The sequence below is a fragment of the Taudactylus pleione genome, unplaced genomic scaffold, assembly GCF_031769625.1.
Source record: "Taudactylus pleione unplaced genomic scaffold, aTauple2 ptg000018l, whole genome shotgun sequence".
Lineage (NCBI taxonomy): Eukaryota > Metazoa > Chordata > Amphibia > Anura > Myobatrachidae > Taudactylus > Taudactylus pleione.
The window spans coordinates 10,853,775-10,875,327 of NW_028284420.1; the positions used below are offsets into that span (position 1 = coordinate 10,853,775).

Genomic DNA, 21,553 nt, shown 5'->3' on the forward strand with positions numbered 1-21,553 from the left:
TAAACTATTACCCAATGTTAATTTACCTTTTTTGGGGGATACAGGCACATTTCCCAATTTCAGGCACGGTTTTTGCCGTATTTTTTTTAAGGCAAATGCTGCATTGCGTTTTTTGTAATAGGATTGCCCGAAAACCTGCATATGCGATAGCAGCGAAAAGTGACACATTCGAGCGAAGGGTGGAAAAAGCTTGCACATGCGAAAACGTAACCATGTATGATTTCCGGCTTTTCTAACACATTTACTATTATTTCCGGCTTTTCTAATACATTTACTATGATTCCGGCTTTTTCAATACATTTACTATAGATTTCCGGCTTTTTCAATACATTTACAATGATTTCCGGCTTTTTCAATACATTTACTATAGATTTCTGGATTTTCTAATACATTTACTATGATTTCCGGCTTTTCTAATACATTTACTATAGATTTCCGGCTTTTCTAATACACTTACTATGTTTCCGGCTTTTACCCTCTTCCGTAGAAATATAATTGGGGGTCACCAATACCAGTATGTATTCCTATATCGTTATTGTTCCAAAATGTCCTGCTCAATGTAATATGTAAATAATGAGATCCAGTAGCTTACTACAATTCAATAACTGATATACCGTGATCTCAACGGCAGATGAAGGAGTCTTCCAACGTGAGCTTGTGCTTGTGGATGGAAACTCACACTTCATGCAGTAGGTCTATATACAGTACAGCGTCAGACTGGGAGATCATTAACTATCCATGTTGGCTCATTTGCAGACTGATGTGACGATATGTAGTGGAGTGATTTCTGTTAGTTCATCATAATGCACAATTTCCTCATTATTATGAAATATTCCTAATAATGTAGCATATTACTACTCTTATGTGACATTACTGATTCTTAGTAAATTGAACTCACCACAAAATGACTGTATCTACTCTGTATTATATTTAGAGGTATTTCAGCCCTAGTCATATGTGTTCACATAATGATGTCCAATCTCTTATTTCTGTATTAGTAGCTGTATCCTGATTTAGTCTCGCACGGTCATCAGTATTGTTGAATTTGAAATAAAAATAAGACCGAGCCATATCAAAATTAATTGAGGCCCTAGGCATAGTAGAATACCTGTGCCCTTTCCTCTGATCTCAACAGTGCTTTCTACATATGCTTATGACATTAATCATAGTGTAATAGCAGTTATTATACTAATATTGCATTACTCCCAAATTGAATATGTGACCTTTGCCAGGAAATTGATTTATGCCTCCCTTACCCATAAATTGATTATGTTGTTGCTGTCATCAAACTATATACTACCATACAAATCCCCTGTCACGTTTGAGTTAGGGAGTTCTCCTACTGAGGAGCTGGAAGTCAAGGTCCCGGTTGGTGAAAAAACCGTAGACGAGGGGCCTGGATATATGTCCTCATCCACACGTACCGGATGTTGGCGACACCTGACCAAAGGTGCGGAGTCTAGCCTGCTGGGAGGTATTCACCAGTGACCTCTCCAATTGGGATTTGGTTTAAACTTCACCCAGCAAGCAGGTCGCATCCCAGTATCCGGTACACGTGGGAAATGGAGGAACACAATTACAGGAGAATGTAACTTTGAATATAGCACTGGAAGATATCCTGAATTCTCACACTAAAGATACAGCACTGGCACACTAGAAAAGCACTTCGGAGTTAGTACATATATAGCGTATTGAGTACGCACACTGCAGACTCAGATGCAACACGGGCACATGGGAATGTCACTTTGGAGTTATATTCAGATGGCGTATGGAGTATACACGCTGTGGATTCAGACACAGCGCTGGCACAGGAGAATGGCACTTCAGAGTTGTACTCAGATGGTGCATGGAGTATACACGCCGTGGACCCAGACGCAGCGCTGGCACAGTAGAATGACACTTCAGAATTGTACTCAGATGGTGTATGGAGAACGCAGGCTGTGGACCCAGACGCAGCGCTGGCACAGGAGAATGACACTTCAGTGTTGTACTCAGATGGTGTATGCAGTACACATGTTGTGAGTAAAACACAAGGAGTAGCCCATGAAAAAGAGTATGGAACCTGGAATGCTGCAACGGCAAGAATGCACTGGAGGTAACGACGTTGTACAGGCAACTTCCTGTTGTCCAGAGCCCAGCTAAATGCCCTAAGGTAGCGGTCCATTGGAGGACAGTGTCAGCTGACAACGACCAAGCTACCATTGGGTAAAGTGCCAGTCAGGTGATGAAGACTGTCATGGCTGCGCCCGCAGGAATCAAGCAGTCCCTAGGCATAATCCTCAGCACGTCACCCGCTGCTGCACTTGGCGTCTGACCGCTCGAGAAATCAGGGGAAGCCGCCGCTGGGGTGAGTAACAGCCGATCCTAGGCCGCAACCTGACATCCCCTTATTATTCCTTCATGTTCTCCCTACTTCTCATTTGGTGACTGCAGGCAAGGGGAGTGGCAAAAAGTGAACAACAAAAATCAGTTTTCAAAATATTCTCAATATGTATTTTTCTAAATAAAATAGCGGTTTTGTTCTAGAGGGAAAAATGTAAATATAAAAGTAGCTTGTGCTGGATATGAAGAGATTAAATAAAAGACGTGAAAGGGAAGGAAGGTATGGGCTATTAGTAATGGATAGGCGAAGGAGAATGGAGAATGGGGAGGTATATGGAGAAGGTGGCGTAAGAGTAATAAAACAGAGTCAATTTTGATTTTAGCTCTCCGTCTTGTGAGAGCTAGGAGGACCAAATGCTGGTGAATTATGTAGTTAAGATCTTCATGTTGGATTCTTCTAATGTGTTTTAGGTGGTAGGTATGCTATTTGGAGTTGCAGTGGTTGATGAGGGTTTCACTTCTTTCCAGTGCACAGCTATGTGGCAGTTAGAGGCATTTAGGATGCTGCAGTCAATATCTTAGGTATGTTTGGGATAGGCCTAGGCAAGAGTGTGAATGAATAAGCAGGGAGCTTTCGCTCTTCATTATTGTCAGCCACATCAGACCAATAAGACTTTCTTCTAGTCTCCAAACTTTCAAGCGGCCCTTGAAAACTTAACCACCCACATAACCTCCATTTGCTATTTTACCCAATTATCTCCCCTCTACACAGTTCACACAAAACTTACAGTATATATGTTTACGCTTTCTACACTTGCATGCTTATCCCAGGCCAACATTGCTGTGTGACCTGATCATATAGCCCACTGGAACCTTTTACTTTTGCAAATTGGCTTGACCTACTGTATAGGAAATATGTAGCAATTATCTTCATGTATCAAATGCCTACTTCGCCATAGATTGTAATCTTGTGAGCAGGCCCTCTTTTTTTCTTTGTCTGCCTGTTATTACCCATTCTCATTTTATTGCTGTTTGCTATATGGGTGGCCGCCATATAGCCTCATCCCCTCTGTCCTGCCCACCCATCTCCCTCTCATCTCTGTCCTGCCCACCCATCTCCCTCTCTCATCTCTGTCCTGTCCACCCATCTCCCTGTCTCATCTCTGTCCTTCCCACCCATCTCCCTCTCTCATCTCTGTCCTGCCCACCCATCTCCCTATCTTATCTCTGTCCTTCCCACCCATCTCCCTCTCTCATCTCTGTCCTCCCACCCATCTCCCTCTCTCTGTCTTGCCTATCCACCTCCTCACTATAATCTGTCCCCCACTGCGCATGAGGAGGAGGCGTGAGATAAGCCTTGCTAAAAGCACCTCTGTCAATCAACTAGGCGCCAGTCGTGAGCCAATTGGAGCTCCAATCAGCAGCGGCTGCCAATCCGCGAGCTCTGATTGGCTCGCGCATGGCGCCAGATTTGTATGACAGCGGGGCTGCACTGAGTGCCGTGGGCTGTTGCGGCTGCCTGCTGATGTGGGCACGGGGGGCCTGGCGGCTGGTGAGGTCTGCTTAGGGCCGGCAACAGAAGTGTTGGGGCCCAGCACAACAATGTCTTTGAGGGACCCCCCTCGACAGAAAAGTGTGTGTGCGCTCGTGTGCTTCGTACCAACTGCAGCCATGAAGGTGGGAGGACCCAGCAGCAGCGTTCTCGGCCCATGCAAGGGCCAGCTGCCGCCTCTCCATCCCGGTGCTGTTTCTTCACCCGACAGTGTGCAGTGCAGGCAGCTCCAAGCATAGTAAGGTAGGGAGAGTCTCTCATCACCTGGCAGCAATGTCACATACCGGGGTGTTACCATCCACACTTGGAGGGGCCCCTAAAACATTGGGGCCCGGGACAGGAGTACCCTTAGTACCCCTCTGTCGCTGGGTCTGCTAGAGGGACAAAGTTAGGTAAAAGGCTGCTGAGGAGGGGGAATGCATAATGTATAAGAGGCATTACGGCTTGGTATAATTTGTAAGGGGTATTAATGCGTGGCATAATGTGTAAAGGCCGGGCACTGGTGTGAGGCATAATGTGTAAAGGGCATTAATGTGCGACAACGTGTAAAGGCCGGGAATGGCTGTGTGGCATAATATGTAATGGGTATTACTGCATGGCATAATATGTAAAGACCGGGCACTGCTGTAATGGCCCATACACACGGGTCGATCAGACAACTATCAGATATTGTCTGATCGACCAGCATGTGCTGGATGATCGTTATCGAACATCCAGCACATGCAGCATTCCCCAAACGACTTAACGCGTTGATCGCGGGTCGCTATATTAAACAGGCTAACCTGGTCAATATAGACTAGGTTGACCTGCATGCATGGGTGATGGTCGTTATCGATATTGATCATCCGTGCCCGCGCATCGACCGTCGTTTGGTCGTTGAAAGGGGTTATATTCCAGTCGATATAAACGATCGAATGATAAACTATATCGTTATCGTTTATATCGACCAGAATATCTGACCGTATGTACGCACCATAAGGCATAATGTGTAAAGGGCATTAATGTGTGGCATAATGTGTAAAGGCCGGGCACTGCTGTGAGGCATAATGTGTAAAGGGCATTAATGTGCAGCATAATGTGTAAAGGCCGGGCATGGCTATATGGCATAATTTGTAATGGGTATTACTGCATGGCATAATGTGTAAAGACTGGGCATTAATGTAAGGCATAATGTGTAAAGGCCGGGCTTGGCTGTGTGGCATAATTTGTAAGGGGTATTACTGCATGGCATATTGTGTAAAGACCGGGCATTACTGTGTGACATAATGTGTAAAGACCGGGCATTACTGTGTGGCATAATGTGTGAAGGGCATTACTGCATGGCATAAATGTGTAAAAGGCGTTACTGCGTGGCATTAATGTGTTATAAGGGGAACTACTGTGTGACATAACGTGAATAAGGCCTACTATACAGTGAAAAGCTAAAACAGCCATCCCCACTTGTGGGCCGCAGTGACCGGCGTGGGATGGCATGTATTCACACTGCAGAAGAGCTTGAGGGCAGCCGAGCATCTCCTTGAATGCAGGGCACGCCCCCTACAGTGATGAAAAGGGGACGCATCTCAAGGACACATCCCCTTTTCTAAATGACCACACCCCTTTTTCGGGCGCACCCCAGAGGTGCGCAGAGTGTCCCTTTCTGGAAGGCGCCCCTGCCTGCCCTAACAAGACTAGGGCATTGCAGCAGATATCTGGAATACTTGCTGTGCTCTCCTGTACATACATCCTGGTAGTTTGTAATATTTATATACCACCTCAGAAAATGATTGCCTTCTAGGATATACCAGATATATCCTTTGATAAATATACCTCTTATTACCTAAAGCGTTATTCATAGGCTAACCATACTATCCCTTTAAAACGGGACACTCATGAATTAATTACACAGGTTCTGTGGCTGGCTGACTTCAAGCCTGGATTTCACCTGGTTTTAATGGGCCACAGAACCTGTGTAATCCATAAGTGTCCCAGTTTAAAGGGATGATATGGTAAGCCTACTTATTCACTATGGGTTTTGTGTACAGACAAGTCATATCACCTGTAAGATCATGGAGGCATTAAACGTGCATTTAAAAGGCATGTGGGGATATCTGATGCTTTTGGGGGTATCAGATGGGCATTTTAGGGGCATATGGGGATGTGTGGTGGCATGTGGGGAGGTCTGAGAGGCATATAAGGAGCTCTATGATGGGACCCAGAAATGGTCAGGTAGGACCCAATTTTTGTAAAGTGGAGGGTCCCTGGGACCCACATATTTTGTCACTCAGTGCGATCACTGGAGATAGGGGCCGGCTGCAGGAGAAGAGAGGCTGTGTGTGTTCGGGAGTGTAGGAGGATCGCTCCATCTCCATCAATGGACACAAAAGAACTGGACTAGAGCGCAACATGCGCACTTGGTTAATGACACACACATGCTCACATTATAATGCGTGTGCCCATGTTATGACCTGTGCATCATTACATGAGCGTGCACATCATTATGCAAGTGTGTATCATTACACAAGTGCGCATCGCACATTAGTCAAGTTCTGCTCTGTCCGTTGAGGAAAGTGGGTAGATCCTCTTACACTTCCAAACACATCAGAAGAGATGGTGGTGTTTGCGGCTTGGGCAGATTACATTATTGGCCTGGAGGCTGAAGTTTAAGACTAGAAGGCAGACCAATCAGTGACATTGGCCGGGAGTGCTGTGTAGTGGCCTGGAGGCTGGTAAGGCGGCGGGCACTATGGGCCTGATTCGGGTTGCTTCGCAAGGCTGCGTTTGCACGCAGCCGGACGATGTTTGCGTTCTGCACATGCGTATGCATCACAGTGCGCGTGCGTGAACCAACTGCTGCGATCGGGAATCGATTGCAGTAAGCACGCAGTCCCATGACACAGTGATTAACAGGAAGTGACCGTTTGGGGAGTGGAGAGGGGGGGTGGTCGGACGAACGCAGACGTGCCTGTGCGTTTTAATGCCATTACAGGGGCGTGCATAATTAAGCCCCTGCGATTGTACACGTAGCCAGAGATCTAGTTGGCGACGGGAAGTTTAGCAGTTTGTGCGGCAGGTCATGGTCAACCACAACTGTGCGTATGGGTTCGATGTTACTCCATGTTACCAATGTTTTTGCTGACTTACGGATGCATGTCATGGGAAGTGGGCGGCTGTATGCGATTTAATTCATTAGCATATTTTCACAGCGAGCGGGTGCGTGCGAACGAACGCAGCCTTGCAAACCAACCTGAATCAGGCCCTGTGTGTCTTTCTCTGCAGCTGCCACTAAGAGCTCTGATGGGGGACAGGGCCTTTAGCTCATAGCTGTGGAGACAGAAGTTAAGGGCAATATATAATAGATGATGATAATTATTGAGAGGGCAACAGTACAGACAGACGGAATGGCTTACTGCAGTGCAGTGGATGCACCATGGAAAGCTATTTAGTTTTGAGGGATGTACTATGAATGAAATAAAAAGTGAAAACCAAATAATACACCCTTTAGCAACCAAACCCATCCTGAAATCAACTATTAAACCCATAAATTAGGCAGGCCGAGAGGTAGAATACAAGCAGAAATAATAAAAGCTAAAAAAGGAAAATAGCATCTTTTCCCCCAACGCGACTGTGTCTTTATGTTAATACTGCAGCCCATGGACTTCATACAGAAATGCCCACCGGCTGTGGCGCTAATCCACCGGTGTGTGTATTAAGATGCACCATCGGCGCACCATTGAATATTGCACTAGCCCTATGGAGGGACTGATTATTATCCGTCTGGACATGGAACTGTGGAAAAAGACGCAGTCGCTGACCGTGACACGCCCGCTTCTGGCTAGCCACCCCTCCTCTGTTATACCACTCAGACACACCCACTGAAATTGCCTCTCTCTGCATCCAAATTTGTTCCGTGGCTCCCGATAGGAACCATCAGGATGCATGTGAGGACTGAAAACATCGACCACTGGCGTGCGGCATCGTCAATGCATCCACCACTAAATCAGGCCCATAATAATAATTTGAATGTTTGCAGTTGTGGGTGCTGCTCTGGATTTTCATTCAAATGAACGTGGAATACAATTACAATGTCATACCACAAATGGAAAGATCTATTATCAGGAACCCTTTAGCTAACTCTCTACCAGCCCCTGTCTTAATTCAGGTCCTGTGACATTTGTCAACTCCTAACATCATTTATCAACCCATGCAGAGGAAGTAATATTCCTTCTATTTCACATGCTACTTTATAGCACATTTACATTAATTCATTAATAGTTGGAAGATGAGAGGGAACACTATGAAAATGACATAAAGATATGAATTTATGTGTAATTATCACCAGCTCAGGTCACAGTGGGGTTCTTGTATTATTAATTGTCTTTTTATGATTTGAGAGAGCTACAGCTGATATTCATACTGTGAAACTGAGACACAAATACACCAATAAATCTGGTAAATAATGTAAAGACTAACATGCAGCTGAAATTAATTAAAACATAACAATACAATGAAAGTACACTATCAACACCAGAATGCCACAAATTGCTTAAACTTGAAAATAAATTATTCTGATTAGATACAGATGGCATGTTATTTATTCTATTAAAGAACTTCAAAGTAATCTGAAACACTAGATGCTGCATTGGAAGTGCCTAGGGTGGATAAACTGTATGCAGAACCATACCTCTTCATTGATCAAATTTGTTAGATAAAGGTGCTGTTTACTGTATATTGCATAAAGAGAATGGCACACGTACCTCTGCACATTATACATGTATGTTCGCAGTGAGTAAGGTCTGGAAATGGGGCGCACGCAAACACGAAAATACTTTGTCTTATGCATTTTGATCACATCTACATTTATTACCGAAGGGGCAGAATGTGAAGGGGCTTTCTCATGTAGGCAAAGGTCAGGAAATCCATGTTCTCTTATTCAGACTGAATGTAGACAAATGCATAGGAGGCGTATGTTCGCACCTAGTATAGGGTGGGTGCAAATACTCAGTGATGATGATGACGTAGCAAACCATGTGCATATACTACACCATACTTGCAGCCCCCGATGGGAGAGTCACTGAGGGGGCTTCTCTCTCCAAAAATGCTCTTATTGGATTTGTGTCATCATGGCTTTACCCACTGCAGTTTAAATACGCAATTTGTGTCATTTTGCAGCAGAGGGTGGGGCTACATGTCATCATGGCCCCACCCCCTGCCATTAAAACATGCATTTGACAGTGGTGGCAGGGTTAAGATGATTCCATTCAATCTGACTTGCGTCATCTAACCTCCGGACTGCCCACTTCAGTCAGGAAGTTGGAGAAACCGTGAGATTGGCAAAATGTGGAACTCTCATAGACCTTCTGGGAGAGTTGGCAAGTATGTAATACACATGGATATGCGTACAGCTTTGTAGCTTTGTATGAATATGGGCGTATTTTCCATGCATGTTTCTTTTGAGTAATCTACTCCCAATTTACTTCTCATGGGGCCCATACATCAGTAATCACAGAAACAATAACAATTCTCCAATACACCATGCTCTCATACATTGCCGATATGTTTCAGTGATTTGCACATCTTTTTCATCCCAAGATCAGACCTGTGAATATTAAAAGTGCCATTTCACTATTAACTAGTCTGCAAATCGACTGACTGATACCATACACTACCAATCTACGGCCTCGATTGGTCGGTCAAATCCAACATGTTGAACAACTTGATTCACCGATTCTGACACTTTTTGGTAGGAATTGGTGAACCCCATATTTTGCCAATTTGTTTACACAATCATCTGCAAAACGCAGAATTGCCCCAATTGATTGCTGATGTATTGGGCCTCAGTCAGCAAGGAACACAGATGCTAATACGCATGCAATCGGTCGATGTTTGTGATCTGCGCATGCATCGCAGTGCGCGAACTAGCAATAACAATCGGAACTGTGATTGCAGAGGCTACGCAGACCCAGAGCAGAGTGAATGACAGGAAGTGCCGTTTGTCGGTGGTGACGGGGTGGTGGTCGGGCAAACACAAGCGTGCCAGTGTGTTGGGACGGCATTGCGGGGGAGTGCATAGATTATCCACTGCGTGGCAATATGCAGCCAAAGCACTGACAGCGTGCGTGGATGTTATCAGTTTCTGAGTAAGGTCAGGGCTTGTGCAAGTGTGCATATGAGTCCGATGTTACCGATTGTTTTGCTATGTTGCTTTAGTACATGGATGTGAATAAGGGGAAGTGGGCGTCCTTATGTCAGGCTGCGTATGCTATGTGAATGCAAACATTTAAATAGCACTGCTGATATTAGCAACTGCGGTGCATGCGTATAAGTAGAATTGCGATCCGTAGAGAATTCACAGTCCCATTGATCTACAGCAGAGGTTCTCAAACTCTGGGGGTCATTCAGACCCGGTCGCAAGCACCGATGTGCTCGCAAACGGGTCGATGGGTAGCCCTGCGCACGCGCAGCGGCCGCACTGCGCGTGCACAAGCCCCGGAGCGAGAGAGAAACTCGCTCCGGAGCTCGCTACAAAAGGGGCGGCTGTCGATGTTGATCGACATCTCGCCCCTTTTTGTAGGCGGGCCGGGGGGGTGGTTTCCAAAACGGAGGCGTTCCTTAAGGCTGTGATGTCAGTGGGGAGCTTCCTGCTCCATCAGAGCAGAAAGCTCCCTGGGGCTTGCAAGTGCCCAGACCCAACCTTAGGGTCTGGTCGCAAGCCCTAGCTGTGGGTGGTAACCCACAGCTTAGCTTGCGACCAGGAGGCCGCACCAAAAAAAAAGAAGCGCCCGCCCTCATTCAGAGAGAGTGATAGCTTCTTGCGACCGCCTCTGAATGAGGTCCTCTGTCCTCAGACCCCACACAGTTCACATTTTGTAGGTCACCCAGCAGGTTCACAGGTGTAGTCATTACTCCCTGACACATTTTAAAATTTCCACTCTGATGGAGCTAATTATTTCACTTGTGATTCTGTTGAAGAGACCTGGAAAACATGCACTGTTTGGGGTCCTGAGGACCGAGTTTAAAAACCTGTGATCTACAGATACATACATAGTCATAATACATAAATTGCTAAACTCAAAAGGAAATAAAAAAGCAGACATTTGGAATCACATACAGTATAGCATATCCAATTAAATTATATAAAGCTGAGAGATATTAACTGTTGACATATTTTATTAACAATTCTGTATTACAATGTAAGGCCCATCGCACTCTGCTTTATGAATGGGCTGTAACACAGAAAAAGGTTGGGGTGCATATACATTTAATTATTACAGATGCCATGCCAATATGATTAAAGTAATTTATAAAAAAAATATATATCTACAAGGAGGCACTTTTGTATGTTTTGTAATGAAATTAGATTTTTTTTATTTTTTTTATTCTTAGAATAGTTAGATAATGCATAAGTTGCAGTTTTTATAGGTTATGAACAGTTGCAGATGTTACCTAGATGCTGCAGGGCTGCATCTGCCCAGTAAAATCCTCCACCTCAGTGAGCCAGTTGTAGTCCGTGTCTGTACTGGCTATATTCTGTGATTGGCAGTGGCATCCCATTGCAATCGCTACCTGACAGTCATCTGCGTAACTACCGTAGGTGCAAGGGGTACAGCTGCTATGGAGCACAGAGCTTAGGGGGGTCCATCCTCCTTGTCAAAGTTACATGTGTTATATATATTTTTCACCAATGGGTGGTACATAGGGGCTCTTTTGGTATGGGGCCTTCAAATACCTGCTGCCAGTCACACAGAAGACAGGCAGCCCCAGTAGGAGGTGTTTTATCCCACTGGAAATGCCAGTCCAGACTGTGATTAGCAGAGATCGTACTTCCAGTGCAATGCCGCTCTTCTGCCTGTCAGGTAGCTGTACATGGCTTCTAGGGGCTGAAGCCGATACAGTCCCTAGAAGCCGTTGTTTCGTGCATGTGCGGTGCCACCGTAGCTTGTGCGCATGCGCCAGTCGTGGCACTTGCCAGATCCATTGCACATGTGCCGGGACATTCTGCCCTTCACCTTTGCCAGTGGCAGCCCCCTCATCCAAGAGGGTAGGATCCGCTGCTGGTTTTACCAGAATGGGCAAGCAGGGCATTGCTTAGGACAGCACTGTTCAGTAAACTAGACTTGAGCCTTCTGCAGCAATGTTCAGGAAACTAGATTGGTACCTAGGTCATCAAACTAACTTCAAAGAAATCTGAAACAACACCATTCTGACTCAAATACCCCTTTTCCAGCGCCGCAAAAACCTGGGTTATTGCCGTGTCAACCCTGGTTGTGGCTCAGTGGAAAAGGCTCCTATGAAAAAAATCCCGGGTCTGGGTGATTGGGTGTTTGGGTGAAATCGGAAGGTGTCTGTGACAGCTGTCACCAGGGAGGGAGAAATGACAGCCTCCCAGTATGGTCCGGACCGTTTTTACTCCATCCCCGCTTCTTACATTGAGGCTGTATGGTATGAGTATAGGGCAACATTGTGCAGAAAGGTTGGGACGACTCTGGTGCAGCCCTGTTTAGGAAAGTAGGCACAAGTCTAGGGCAGCACTCTGTAGTAAATTGGACACAAGCCTAGGGCAGCAGCCACAATTATTTTTTTTCTCTGATTTCTATACTTCCTAGTAAAAGTAATATACTGGAGGGGTATTATATACAGGCCTTGAATTTGCCTCTTACCTATGGCCCTCATTCAGAGCCGTTCGCTATTTGCGGTCGTTCGTTCAAAAACAAGGGGTGGCTATTCAAATGATCCGTTCGCAAATTGCAGTCTGTTCACACCTCTAAGTCTGAACGAGCGAGCAAAACATACGCTCGTTTATTTGTTAAAAACGCCCCCTGGCCGCTCGCACCATACGTCATGTCCGCTATTTATTTGATTAATCGAGTACATCGACCAGCGTATGAACTGCTCGCTATTCTTGTGGTTGGTGTTTGCTACCACAAATTTGCGAGCAGTTCTGGCTATAAAATAACCCAGTGACGTGGTCAATGACGCTGCTGTATTAATTATGCACACCCATAATACGCCCGTTTTGACCTTTAAGCACGCCTGCGTTCGGATCTCCACTCCCCATTTTCAAGCACCTTCCCCTGTTACCACCCACATACGCCACATTCTGTCACTCAAAATAGCAGGCACTCGCTATATAGCGTACAAACGATTTTTGGCCGCACTGACTGGTTCGCGCATGCGTACTAAAAACCGTACGCATGCGCAGATGTGCAAACATCGCTCGGAACGAGCGTACTGCCGCTAACGAGCGGCTCTGAATGAGGGCCTATATTCCTAAATTATGGCTTTTTTCCTACTGAGTATAAAATATGTTTATTATAAGGCTAAAGGTTATTCAATCAAATTTGATAACAACTGCCTCTATTCATATGCCTGGTTTTATACATGTCTTCATCAGTTCTAGGTACAAACTGTCTGTCTAAAAGCATGCATCTTGGCCCTACTGCACTTTACATTGCCTTATGTGAACATAGGCTATGTGAGAATGCCCCTTTACAGGCCAGTTGCACCACTGAGCCACAAGGGGAGATGCGATTGGATTGTATATGACTCTGCATCGCCAGTAGTTGCATACGCTTGGTCCCTGAGCATACCCTGGGGGATATGTATCAAGCCTTGTAGAGAGACATGTGCCTCTCCTTCCCTTACTCATACTATTATCTACTCCTAACTCCCGACAGGGGCACCTAACACTTGGTTGCTAACGCCCTGCTGCTTAGTAGTGTTATGATTGCTAATGCAGCAATGTTTATAAACCATATTTGCTCATTTCTTTATGTACTTTGTAAGGCGCTGCGAACCCTTGTGGCACCATATAAATGAAGGATAATAATAATAAAGAGCAATAAAGTACCAACCAATCAGCTCCTAACTGCAATTTTTCAAATATGGGGAGATGTATGAAAGGGGGTGGCTATCAGGCTATCATGCAGCAGCGATAGCTGTTAAAATCTATAGCTGCAGGCTGCAGCTGTCGGAAATATCAGTGCCACTGACCGTTTATACATCTGCCTGCACATCGGCACCCTATCTTTAAATAGGAGTACCGATAATGACGGGAGCATAGCAGGCCTGTCATTCTGCTTGCTTCCCTGCATTACTACATGCAGTGAAGCGGTAACTGCAGCACTTAATGTGTGTAGTTACCGTTTTCCCCCTATTGCTCCTTCTTACATATCCTCCACAGCCTGTAAAGTGACAGTTAGGAGCTGATTGGTTGGCACTTTATCTCTCTCCAAGACTTGATGCATCTCATCCCCCAAGAGTGGGAACACACAAGATACAAATGGACTTGCGTTGAACTCTGTATCAGCTTCAATGTGCTTCTTAAATATAGACTTATATAATGCTGTATGTGATATACAATAGATAAAACTACATTACACAAATTACCTGGATTTCCAGGAAAGGCGAACAGATAACATAAGACATTTATATGCCATGTTCTCTGTGTCCAGAATGAGAGAACATGGGATTTTGGCTAGCACGTCGTTGCACTCATGAGGAACAAGGGCTGAGGCCATGTGATGCACTGCAGGAGTTATTTGGCTAATGATAAAAGGTTGTCCAGAGATGCATGGATAAGAGATGATTCCTCTCTAGTAAGACAATCACAGATTGGGCGTCTGGAAGCGTTATTTTGGCTGCAGTCCTCTCCGTACAGAATTCTGCAGCACTGAGCTGACAGCCCCGTGAAATAAATTATTCTGCAGGATGGGACGACCGCTGCAACTGTCTAAACATCAACGAGCTGCTGCGCGCTGGAGGCTGTAACGCTGGCTGATCTGCTGCTCTGTCCTGCTTTCCAGGATGCATAGGCCTGATTGATTGGATTGCTTGGCAGCTGTCACAAGATCAACACAGGGGTTTCCTCATGATGCCCCTGGGGATATCTACATTCAGCTTGTGCCATTCTGGAGAGCTGCAAATGTCTTACTGAGGTTAGTGCTAGGGTAATGCAATACACATGTTATATGTGCATATTGTCAGATCAAATCTATGAAATCCAGATGATGTATTACTGCTAGTGGAGGACACACAGATTGCATGATATACTAACACTCAAGAGGAAGGGAGATAAGATGCACAGCCTTCTATAGCATCTAGGTCAGTGCTCCACAAGCCTGGGATCATCTACGCACTGCTGAACTGGTATATGTTATAAAGGCAATGAGAATTATTATCCTTGCTGCAATACTGAAACCCAGCTGCATAATTCGAACATCGTTTATATTTCTGGGCATTGGAAAAACATAAAAAGGGTAACTTACAGCATTGGCCTGCCCTCTGTTTAGATTTCAATTCGGGGTGACGAGCGCTAGCAAAATGGGTCTCTTGTAAAAAAATAACGTCGCCTTGGAGTTGGCGAAGAGTATGGAACAGGGTGGATCGACGTTGTGGGCTGTTCAAACCTCTAACGTTAAATGTGATGAGTTTGGTGGTCATGGGGGTGTGTATAAAATGGTTATCAAGTAGTGGTCAAAAGAGAGTAGGTGAGTAGTGTACCAGAAAGTCCGGACTTCGGTCTCAGGGAAAGAAGAAAAAAAGAGAAGGGGGAAGAAAAGGAGAGAAGAAGAGTAACGGGGAAGGCCCCGTCCTTGTGGTCAGACCCACGGAAGTAATTGGCTAAAAAGCCTAGAATGTCCGAGGCCGGTCATATGTCCGCTTGGGGGTGAGTGGTCAGAGGTGCCAAAGGAGTGGCACTAATCTACAAGGATATAGTAAGGTGGAGAATAAGCTCCAGGTGTGAATCGATAGCAAAGATGACACGAGAACAACACGGTGAGTTAGGGGAAGGGGAAAGCAATATAACCACCACTGGGAGGGTGGTTAGGAGAGGTCGGTGAATAATACAGTTGTTTAAGAGAAGGGGAGAGAAAGGGTGAGGGGAGGGGGGGGGACAACCTACAGAGGCCATATAAAAATGGTGTGGTCGATAAGGCAAAAATGGAGTACAATAGAAATAATAAAGCTCTATAACAGTAAGTACAACAATAAAGCATTCTGCCTATTTGCAGCAGCAATTTAAAATAAACATAGCAGTAGACAAAACAATAAGTATTCCTAGGAGCCACATTTATAATTAAAATACTATATGGAAGGGCATTAGCCAGGATAGGTCAAAAAAATTGTCCGTCATCAAAATATACAAGTTTGACAGCATAGAGCTTTTATGAGAAATTCTAGAAAAATAGACACGGCAGATAATAAAATTTGATGTCCCGTAGGGACATCAGTGGCAGAATAGTATACCTCCGATCTACAGTATATATTGCCCCAGAACTCATAAAAATAATTGGGATAAGGCTATGGGGGATATTTGAAGTAACACGTTAAGGGGATAACTGACTCCATAAGAGAGCAGCGAATCTAAGAAATATAGTGGTTTACACAGGAAGACATGGTAACTGAAATAAAAAACATTATTTCTAGAATATAACGAAATAAAATATTGCAAAACTAGAAATATAACCTGAGAACTGCATCAGTAATATGAATTCTTGAAACGTGATGAATTTTAGAGTCCAATAAAAGGACCTAGTTCCCAAGTAGGGAAAAGTATTAGATAGCAGAGAGGGAGCGGTAGATAAGTCAGGTCACTGCGGAAGGATTAGGGCTATCGCTAACTGTATGCCAAGTATTCTTCGAGGCTCGTTGAGGTAGGGGCCCCACATCCTTAGTCGGGGGTCCGGGGACCTTTGAGGGTGAGGGCCTCATATCGCTCTTAGGAGGAACATTTGTGGTGGGAGGATCAGGGAAAGGGAGGTGTAATTGAGAGAGTAGACGTAGGGCTTCATCTGGAGACCTTGCAGTGAGAAATTTGTCTCCCGATCGAACCTGCAGACTGAAGGGGAAGCCCCAGCGATAGCAGACGCTGTGGTCACGTAGTATTCTGGTAATGTCCTTCATGTCACGTCGTTTTGATAAGGTGAGAGGAGAGAGATCCTGAAAGATTAACAGCTTAGCACCTTCAAAGGCAATATCTGGGGAACGTCTGGCCTGGGAGCAAACCTGATCTTTCGCCTTAAAATAGTGGAAATGGAGAATTACGTCTCGGCGACTCAGATGTTTGGGAGCGAGGTCGGAGGGCCCGGTGAGCTCTGTCGAGGAGGAGCATATCATCCGGAATGGTAAGGGCAAGGGAGCGGAAGAGCCGTAGGAGATAATCTTCGAGATGGGCAGGCTCCACGGACTCAGGGATATTACGAATCCTGATGTTATTTCTTCGCCCCCTGTTATCAAGGTCCTCCTGTTTGTCAGCGAGCAACACAAAGTCCCGAGTCAGTTGGATATTATCTTGTTCAGACATCTGTTGGAAATTGATAATCTCTTCTTGTTTTCTCTCAAGAGCATCCACACGGGAACCTATGTCAGTAATTTCAGACTGGAGGCCGGAGATTGCCTTGTGGACTTCGTCATGAATTGTTTGACGAAAACTACGCATCTCAGTGAGAATTGCAGCAATATCTGCTTTGGTAGATGGGGCCGCTAGGTCATCTGCCTCCGATTCGACATAAGAAGCACCACCCAGAGACCGGGTAGAGGGAGGTCTTTGAGAGTCATTGACCTGGTTTGCTTTAAAATAGGACACAAGGCCTTGAGAGCCCGATTTTTTATTTCTAGGCATATTGACGAAGAGGGACATAGGGTATAGGAACACGTAGGGAGGAGGTCGGGAGCGGTTGTAACTTCTTGTGAGCAGAGCACACCTGGAGGTCGTATGGTTGGAATTATCCCATTATATAGCGGATCTGATTAGCTCTACAGCATATTTGGTAGTTGCAGATGGGATGCAATCGTAGACAGTGGCCACTAGGTGGGGCTTCAGCACAAGAGAACCATCTGGAAATATTCTGCAAGGCAGCTAATATTACTATGAGAGACCAGGTGGAAAGCTGCTTCTTGCAATAATTATAAAATATATGTGTAGAAAGAGTGGTCTCCAATTTAGCTTTGCAATACAGACCTTAGTAGAGGCAGTCCTGGTCTGGTATATGACTATCCCCAGGGGAGGGTTGCAGAGCTTCTAGGAGGAGGTATGCAGCTGGAACAGCAGGGAGCAGGAAGCCCGGGCCACCAGTATGAGCGCCACTGGGAGGATCTGCAAGGGGGCAAGAGGTGGAGATAATACGCCCGCTAACCACTGCTACTCAGCCGGACCCAGCCAGGAGCGGCAGCAGGAGCTCCAGGGCGCGAAGGCGTCAGGCGCCGACTGCAGCACTCTGTGAGGAGGGAGGATGGAGACGCGGCTGTGAGGTCCCGCGGCATCCAGCCGTGGCCGCGAGCAGGAAGGCCAGTCACCTCGCCGGCGGCGCAGATCCGGACACAGATGCCACTCCAAGTCAGGTGAGGAGGCCGTAATGCGCGGGGTAATGGCGTCGGGAGGCTCCTAATGCAGGCCTCTGGTGTGGGGTAGCGGGATGAGACGCCGTCAGGGGGTCCCACAAATGCACTCAATAGGACCCCTGTGTCCTCAGCGGGGCTCTGGGCGGTAGAGGTTGGTGATTTTGTCCCCCAAGATTAGCAGGGGAATCCACTTGGAGATGCTGGGTGTGGAGCTCTATGGAAAGCACCCACCATCTTAGGCCACCAAGCCACGCCCCCGCCTGCCCTCTGTTTAGATATATAAAAACAGACTGAAACTTCATAACTGTGCTTCAAGGTTGCTTGTAATATCTGGGTTGGGTACGGGATGCTGGTGGTCACAATACCAACAGTGGCATCCCGACAGTCTGAATCCCCAACTAGGTAAGTCCCATAACCCTACCCCCGCATCCTAACCCTCCCCCCACTCCGCAGCCTAACCCTCCCCCTAACCCTAATATCGTCAGGATTCTGGCGCTTGGATTCCAACTGCTGTTGGGATTCCGGCGCCGGTATTCTGAGTGCCGGCATGCCGACCACCGGGATGCTAACTACATCCCGTAATATTTATATATATCTATTTACATGTGGGGGTAAGAACTGATCTCTGTCATGAATTTATGAAGAGTTAATAGCAAATAAAATAAAAAAAACATGCTGCACTGCAGGTTGGACAGACTTAAAATGTTCAGTGATATTTATAGTTGGGAAGGAGCGTGTCATAGCTTTTATTTTTTCTAACAATATTTTTATTGAGACAGAGATTTAGATACAAACGTGTATGCAGGATGCACACAATAGCACAGTATACATAGTTGATGGCTAACAACTCAACATATTAGTATACAAATACATAAATCACAATAGATGTCATAACTGAACAATATTTTGTTAATTTGTAATTATAATATAATAAGGAGCACACAGATGCCGAAAAAGAATAGAATGAATAGAAATAAATCATTATGAGAAATATATGAAAGTTATATGAAGTATGAAGAGGAAGGAAATAGGGGGAGGGAGAGAAGGAAAAAGTGGGGGAAGGGTGAGAAGAGCAGCAGAGCCGGAACACCAGGGGGGGGCACCGCATCCCCCAGTAGCCAGACACACCTGGTAGATACCATCAGGTAAAAAAACGTATATCTCATGTCTAAGATTGGGCAGCCGCACGGGTAACGTGACCTTCGCCATTGTGTTGAACTAAAACATCTATATATCATGTCTCTAATATCACTATTTTGAGAGGCTATATATCTCTCCCATACGGTGAAAAACTTTTTAACTCGAAATTCTTTCTGGAGGGAGGCCTCCGTCCAGTCCAATTTAAAAATACAAAACAATTTTTCCTCAAATAATTTAAAAGAAGATGGGAGTGGGGATATCCATTGCTGCAGGATACTCTTGCGGGCCACATTGGATATTATGGTGAGGATTTTCCTGTTTTCTGAAGGTGGATATTGACTTGACCCCAAGGAGCCCAGAACGCTCATTCAGGGGTTAGTATAAATGACTGGGTATAATGGAGATGTATGTAGTCAGTGATTTTTGCCCAAAACGACTGGATATGGGTACAACTCCAGAGACAATGAAAAAGTATAGCGGGAGATTGGCCACACTTAGGGCAAGAGAAAGAATCCGACAACCCCACCACACTCGCCCGAGAGGGGGAAACAAATCCCCTATAGAATTATTTGTATATAATTTCTCTGTATGTGGTTGCCGGTAAAGTGCTCAATGAGTATGAGAGAGTGGTTATAATATCTGATACTTGAAGGTGTGGAAATTGTTCCTGCCATGTCGATATGCCCGTGTGATGTGGTTTAGAGAAGCAAGGTGAGCGAGCCAGTGAATAGAAATGGGAGATCATTTTAGACGTTTGGTCTGATCTAAGAAATGATGGATCCAAGCCGTTGGACCAATCATCATCACTCAAATTTTGTATAGACGTGGTTGCATAGTGTTGTGATGTGTGTCCTAGCTTAAACACCTGGCGTGGGCGCATCAGATGCGTCCACGCCGGGCTAGGCTTTACCTGACATGGTCGCATCTTCAGCGGCTGCTGGCCCGAGCTCACCCAGATGGCACCACGGTGGTCGCAGCAACATCTCCTCAACCCTCCTCCTGCTGGTCGTGTGTCAGAAAGGGGGAAATCCTAAACGGATCACCCACCTGCGGCTGCATGAAGAGTCTTCCTGCACTTGAGCTCAAGAGGATTAGGAAAGCTGCAGCTTCCCTTCTCTCCCCTGGCTACGGTCACTGCTGGGGGGGCAGCTGGGATGACCTGGGCTGCTAACTGCACTGCAGCAAGCCCGCCTCCCCCTGCCCTCTCGCCCTCCCTGCCAGCAGTCATGGGTGACCTTAAGATTGCCCCCTGCTGCTGGCTGCTCTTGCAGTACTATGAAGTCCTGTAAGAAGTGTATGTAATAAAAAATTTTTATAAGTTAAAAAAAAAGTTTAATATATATATATATATATATATATATATATAATCATAATTAACTAAAACTTTCCCAAAAATTTCCAAAATTTGTTGATATTTTTTTTAATGATCAATTCATGTATATAATATCTATTTAACTCTTATTCAGTATACCAAATTGGCTTATGTGTTCATTAAATTCTACTGAATCAGGTTTATAAAGCTATTATTTACATAATCTGATAATAAAAAAAATCAACAATTTTCAGGTCATTTTTTGGAAAAAAAATATTAGCCAGTTAAGGAGGGCCGTATTCAATTAGAAGAGAAAAGTCCGTTTTGGCGATACTTTTTTGCCGATGACGTCATTTTCGCCGGTTTCAACTTATCCCCATATTCAATTCCAAATGCTTTTCGCCTAGGCGGAAAGTCCATGCAATGGACCCAGCGAAAAAGTTTCGCCTATGAATAGCAGGCGGGAAAAAGTGCAGCATTGGGGTTTTGGGGTGCAAACGTGAGAAAACCACCCAGCACCCTTTGGACAGTCCCACAAAGGTAAACTGTGTCTAAAAATAATTAAGAACTCCCAAAAAAGTACTTTAATTTTGGGGGTAAAAACCCCCCAAAAGTTGGGGTACAAAGTTAAAAACTAGCGAAATAGACTCCAGGGGGGTCCCCAAGTATGCGGCAGGTGTTACTAGTATTGCAGGTGGTTGCCGCAGGTGGATTTTCCACGTTTTTTAAAACGTCACATTAGCAACTTAAAAATATGCTAGCACCCATTTTCATGTACCCCAAATTTGATGGGACTAGTTATTTTCTCCAAAAAGAAACTACAAAATGCTATTCTTCACCACTTTTTAAAACACGCAAAATAGCACCTATTGAGACCATTTAAAATGGGCAAATACCTTCAGCAG

General features: G+C 45.3%; 1 protein-coding gene across 6 annotated transcripts in view; it reads left to right on the forward strand.

The window, feature by feature from the left end:
- PHACTR3 (phosphatase and actin regulator 3) overlaps window positions 1-21,553 on the forward strand; it is a 219,130-nt gene that overhangs the window by 28,866 nt on the left and 168,711 nt on the right. Inside the window, exon 1 of one of the 6 annotated variants that reach the window (XM_088482760.1) lies at window positions 14,727-14,790. The exons of the other annotated variants lie outside the window; for them this stretch is intronic. The gene's annotated coding sequence lies outside the window, so the exon portion shown is untranslated. Of the gene's footprint in view, window positions 1-14,726; window positions 14,791-21,553 lie in introns of those variants that run through there. 6 annotated transcript variants of the gene reach the window in all.